The following is a 6,141-nucleotide window of genomic DNA, read 5'->3' as shown; positions in this document are numbered from 1 at the left end:
TTCATTTTTCAGAAACTTTTGCTATTTATGGCTCTATTATGGTAAGCAACATTTTTCTAGGGTTTTCTTTCTTTTAATTTTATTGATTACGAAATAAAAAATACTGTATATTTAGCACGTGGCCATCAGAGCCTTAACATTATTTATTTTATTAGTTTTGGGATTCTCACTTTTGGTCCTATAATTTAAAATAATATTTTTTTTATCACATGCACTTAATGATCACATAACTTTTTCATTAATTATCTAAGGAAAAAGGACCACAAGTACATTTTTTTTAAAATTATAGGACTAAAATGCTATTTCTCCACTCGATTACTTTAGTTACTCTAGTATCTTGGTAAATACATTTCGCCTTCCTTCGGGGGCTGTTTGGGTAAACTTATTTTAACATCTTATAAGTTCATACATTTTTAAGATTTTTTTAAAATGCATTATAAAATTTAAATTTTATTTTATAAAAAAACTCCTAAAGTATTTAAATAAAATAATATTATGAAACTTATAAAATGTTATTATAATTAATAGAATCAAATTGAAGGAACATTTTGAAATATCATAAATAAGCTAGGAAACTCCTATTCTTTATGAAAGGACTTGTAAGTTTGGAAAAATTGTAATTTCAATCCCATAAGATATAGGACACACTTTTGGTTCTGTATTTATAAGATAATTCTTTTCGGGGTCCCATATGATTAAGCAACATTGCGAATGTAGTCCAATGCACTGATCCAGTGGGACCAGATCTGCTGCATTTTTGGATCACGTTTGTAATAATTTATAATTCTATAGGATCAAAAAATGTTAACCTGCAACGTGTGGAACCAAAAGGACAACATCCCCTATTCTATGGGATCAAAAAAGCAATTTTTCGTATTTTTCTAACTTATCATTTTTTAATCTTACAAACATCTTATAAAAATATTTTGAAAATCTTATAAACTCAGTCAAACACTCGCTTGTTGATCTAATAGTTCATAAGCTCTCTACACAACTATTTTGGTAAATTATTTTTTGGAAAAATCTCAATAAAAATAGCCAGAAAATTTTTATAAGCTCTTTTTTTTTTAATAAAAAAAAAGTATACCCAACCTATCCTTTTTATAAATTCTTTAATTATAAATTCAATAAACAAAATCACCTCATAATTTTATAAGTATTTTATTTTTTTACCTTTCATACAATTAACGTTTTTTTTTCTAAATCAAAATTATTTTTAATTTTTTTGTTTGAATAACTTTTTCATGTTTTAGTGGTGGTATGTCCAAAGGGGTCCACTAAGTGTTTAAATTTTTCCACGAGAGGGGTTAGAATTATAAAGAATTGGTTTGTGCCTTAGATATTTTTGGTAAGTTGTTGATAATGTCAAATCTCCAAAGACCTAATTCTATTAATCAAATGGTCATCATTGTATTGTTCATCCTTTCCAAGAAGGGGAGACGTCACACTTTGGACGCCGTGAGTTCATTAGACGTGAAAATGGTCTCTAAACTCATCGAATACATTCTAAAATTCAACTATGAATAACTCGTTAAAAAGAAGTATCTAATTTGATGTACTTGAATCTTTTGATCAGAACTTATTTCTCGATTGATGTGGGAAGATATTATGTAAATTTTATGACTATACTTGTGTCATCGCAAAATTATGAACAAGCCCTCATGTTGAAATATTGTTCAGAAAACCCCCTATAACATATTAGTAACCCTTTATCATGCATATATATATATATATACATATATAAATAGAATTTATTTGTGGCGACTTATATAACCAAACAAACTTAATATATATGAACTTTTCGCAGGTTTTCAGTTTCATATAATATAAATATAAAAAGAAGAGTACTAAAAGACATTTTTTCTATATTTTTAAATGACTTAAAAATTCAATGTGTTTCAATTTCAGACACAATCAACATGTGACAACATGCTTAGGAGATATGTAATAGATAGGTTTATTCGGGATTCCAAGATTCATAAGAGATTTTAACAATTTTATAATGAAAAATAATTATTTAGTTATTTTGTGCACCCAACTTTTTCAAAAAGTAGCTTGATCATAAGATGCATTCACTTTTATGATAGGATGTGCCATATTTCAATCCTTGATGAAAAGTTTCAAGTTTGAACATATGTTTCTCATTTTCATTTATTAAAATAAATGGAAAAAAAATTACGTGTTGAATCCAACAAACACGTATGAGGATCTTCTTCCTCTTCCAAAGGGTTTTTCGTATGGTCTGAATTCTGATCTAGTAGCAAGGGAGGCTTCTCTCCTCTTTATTTCAATTTTGACTATAGGCTTTATTATTTGCTTTTCCGATTTCATCATCAATCTTGTTTTTCACTAGGAAACTCTTTTTCTATTTCGATTCATTTTCCTAATCTTGTGCTTAATCAATTTGAGATTTCTGCAACCCACTCCAACATCCATCTTGCTCTTGTGCTTGCCCCCAAGATCTGTTCTCTGATTCAATGGATTCGGATTTCAATAGATTGGGGAAATCGTTATCTTTACCCGAGGAGGATGTAATGGTTGTGAGTGAAAATTTGCAGAAACGTAAACCACAAGGAAAAAGGGGTGGCAAGAAGAAGAGAAAATGACAAGGGGTGCGAGAAATTGATCTTAATTCTTTCAATACTAATCCCTTACACGTCCTTGGCCCTTTTTCATGGAGTTATAGCCAAAATGACAAAAGTAAAAAAGCTGAAAATTACAATAAAAATTTATGAAAAAATTTGTGTCCTATTGTCCTCCATCTTCAGCTCGTATTTGGTTATTCTCTTACTATGCAAAAAAGGTTCAAAAAGCAACTCCACAGCAACCCAATTATGTGCGTATCTCAGTCATCCCCGTGTCCCTTTGTCGGTCCAAATTAGGAATGGGTATCAGAGTCGAATTCCCCAATTCTTTCCTTGATATGCTCGTACCCTAGCTCCTTCAAAAGGATGTCGCTTTTGGTTTGATTTTTTAATAGACCCCAATTTTAACCTTGCTCTTGATTCAATGGTCTAGTTGGGTCGTTTCAATTGCACGATCCTCTTCAATAGTCACGTTTTGGCTGGAAAACGCGACATTCCTTCCTCTTTTTTTTCGATCCTTGCCCCCAAGGATCAAAACCTGGAAACTTGGCAGCAATCACACTATAATCTTCCCAAGTCGCCTGATCAAGCGTGGCGTGAGACCAGTGAATCAGCACTTATGGAACTCCAATGTTATTCCTTGGTATTAACCTTTTCACAAGGATGACTATGGGTTATACATTGAAGATTTCATCTTCAAATTCAGGCAACTTCATTGGGGGAAAGTACTTTGGTCCCACCTTCTTCTTTAGTAATGAAACATGAAATATGGGTGAATTTTGGACCCAGGCAGTAATTCCAGCTTATAAGCCACCTTACCCACCTTCCCAATCACCTTGTACAGCTCGAAGTACTTGGCAGATAGTTTCAGCTACTTCCTAAGTGAAACTGAAGTCTGCCTATAAGGTTGTAACTTCAAGAACACATAATCCCCAACCTCAAACTTTCTTTCTAACCTGTTTTTGTCTGCATACATTTTCATTTTCTGTTGTGCTTGGTGGAGATTGTCAATTCAGTAACTTTTCATCCTTTCTGGTATCAGTTCCTCCACTTCAGTATGATGATTTTCCAAATAAGGGCCAATGGATCTCTGGTGAGGAGGGTAACCATATAAGGCTTGGAATGGTGTAGCTTTCAGTCTTCTGTGAAAACTAGTGTTGACCAAAACTCAGCAAGAGTTAACCACCGAGTCCACTTCTTTAGTTCTTGATGACACATGCACCTCAAGTAGTTTTCCAAACATTGGTTAACTCTCTTAGTCTGACCATCACTTTGTGGATGATAGGCTGAAAACAATCCAAAGATACTCTAGATAAAGTAAATAGCTCCTCCCAGAACCTGTTGGTGAACACCTTATCTCTATTTATTATAGCACTCATAGGGAGGCTATGTAATTTGTAGATGTTGTCAAAGAAAACCTTGGCAATAGAAGTTGCGGTATAAGAATGCTTGAGGGCTACAAAGTGGGAATACTTTGTTAGTTTATCCACAACAACTAAGATAGAGTCTTTACCTTCAAATTTCGATAGTCCTTTAATGAAATCCATTGAAATGCAGGACCATGTCTGATTAGGAATAGGCAAAGCCTGTAATAATCCAGGATAAGGGTTGTTATCATGCTCGGATCTTTGGCACACTTCACACTCTTTCACCCAATTCTGAACATCATCCCTCATCCAATAAAAAAGAGGTTTGATCCTTTGATAGGTTCCATTGATCCCAGAATGTCATCCTAGAGTTGAATCATATAAAGATTTGATGATCTTCTCTCTAACTCCTCCATGATTTCCCACACATATCTTGCTCCCTCTTCTGGGTACTCCTAACTTATACTCATAGTCAGGATAGGACAGTGAGTCAACATCCTTGGCCTGAATAATTGTTTGGATCAGGGTGTTCCCTTCATAACTGGTCTGCATCTCTTGCATCCATAATGATATCTGTGTAGTAATGACATTAGATTGAGTCTCCAAATCCTCATGCTCCACTTTGGACAAGGCATCAGCAGCCCTAATCAATTTCCCTTTTTATGTTGAACTTTATAGCTAAAATCCCAACAACTTAGTAACCCATTTCTATTGCAGCAGGGAATCCACTTTTTGATCAAGTATGTACTTTAAACTCTTATGGTTAGTCCTTATGATGAAATGATTTCCCTACAGATAATACCTCCACTTAGTAACAACCAACAACAAGCTACAAATTCTTTCTCATGGGTAGAAAGTTCCTGGTTCTTAACTGCCGCCAACAACAAGGCTACAAATTCTTTCTCATAAGTAGAAAGTCCCAGGTTCTTAATTGTCAAAGCTTTGCTTAGATAAATAATGGACTTGCCTACTTGCATCAAAGCTGCACCTATTCCTTTTCCACAAGCATATATCTCAACCACAAAAGGTTGAGAGAATTCTAGCATAGCTAACACAGGTGCAATAGTCATCACTTCTTTCAACTGATTGAAGGCCGTTTCAGCTTCTGAATTCCACTCAAAAGCATCCTTCTTAAGAAGATAAGTCAATGGCTAACTAATAACAGAATATCCTTTAATGAATTTCTTGTAATAGCTAGTGTGTCCCAGATACTCACTTTTAACTAAGCAAAAGAACACTTTCTCTTTTTTTGCATAGAGTTGATGCTTCCTAAGTAGTTCTATCACCTTTTTTAGGTGCACTAGGTGCATTCCCCAATCCTTGTTGTAGACTAAAAATGTCATCAAAGAACACCAAAACAAACTTTCTAAGGTAATGCTTAAAAACAACATTTGTTAGTGTGCTTGGAAAGTTTAGGGAGCATTATACAACCCAAAGGGCATAATCAGAAAATCATAATGCCCGCTATGAGTAATGAAGTTGGTTTTGGTTATGTCTTCCTCCCTCATCCTTATTTGGAAGTACCCTGATCTTAAGTCAATTTTAGTGAAGTATCTAGCACCATGTACCTCATCAAGTAATTCATCAATTATAGGGATGGGAAACTTATGCTTAACTGTTAGTTTATTGAAATACTGTAGTCAACATATAGCCTCCAACCTCCATCCTTCTTTTTCACCAACGGCACTGATGATGCAAAAGAGCTATGGCTTGGTCTTATGATCCAACTGTCAAGCATTTCCCTTACTATTCTCTCAATCTCAGTTTTCTACCCATATGCATATCTGTATGGATGATGTTTTTTGGGGATTGCATCAGGGAGTAAGTCATGCGATGCTCAATGCTTCTTTTAGGGGGTAGTGAATAGAGCTCCTTAAACACATCATTATATTGCTGAAGTAGCTCAATCACTTTAGTGTTTTCATATGTTCTGCTTAGGACATCGGAGGTTAAAAATAGATCACAATCAACATCTTGAATTCTCCTTCTTAACATTTTAACCAAGAAGTGTGCAGTCATGAATTTAAGTCCTGGTTCATTGGATAGGGCCTTAAGGATCAGTTTTCCTTCTACCTGGTTGAGGGTGATCTTTAGTTGGTAAAGATCTAACTCTACAGGGTTGTAGTTGTTGAGCCAGTCACATCCTAATACTAAAACCGTACCCTCCTAACTTCAGTAGTCTCACAGGG

The sequence above is a fragment of the Sesamum indicum genome, linkage group LG2 (genome assembly GCF_026168435.1).
Source record: "Sesamum indicum cultivar Baizhima isolate 11 linkage group LG2, ASM2616843v1, whole genome shotgun sequence".
Lineage (NCBI taxonomy): Eukaryota > Viridiplantae > Streptophyta > Magnoliopsida > Lamiales > Pedaliaceae > Sesamum > Sesamum indicum.
Note: the sequence above shows the minus strand (reverse complement) of the source record.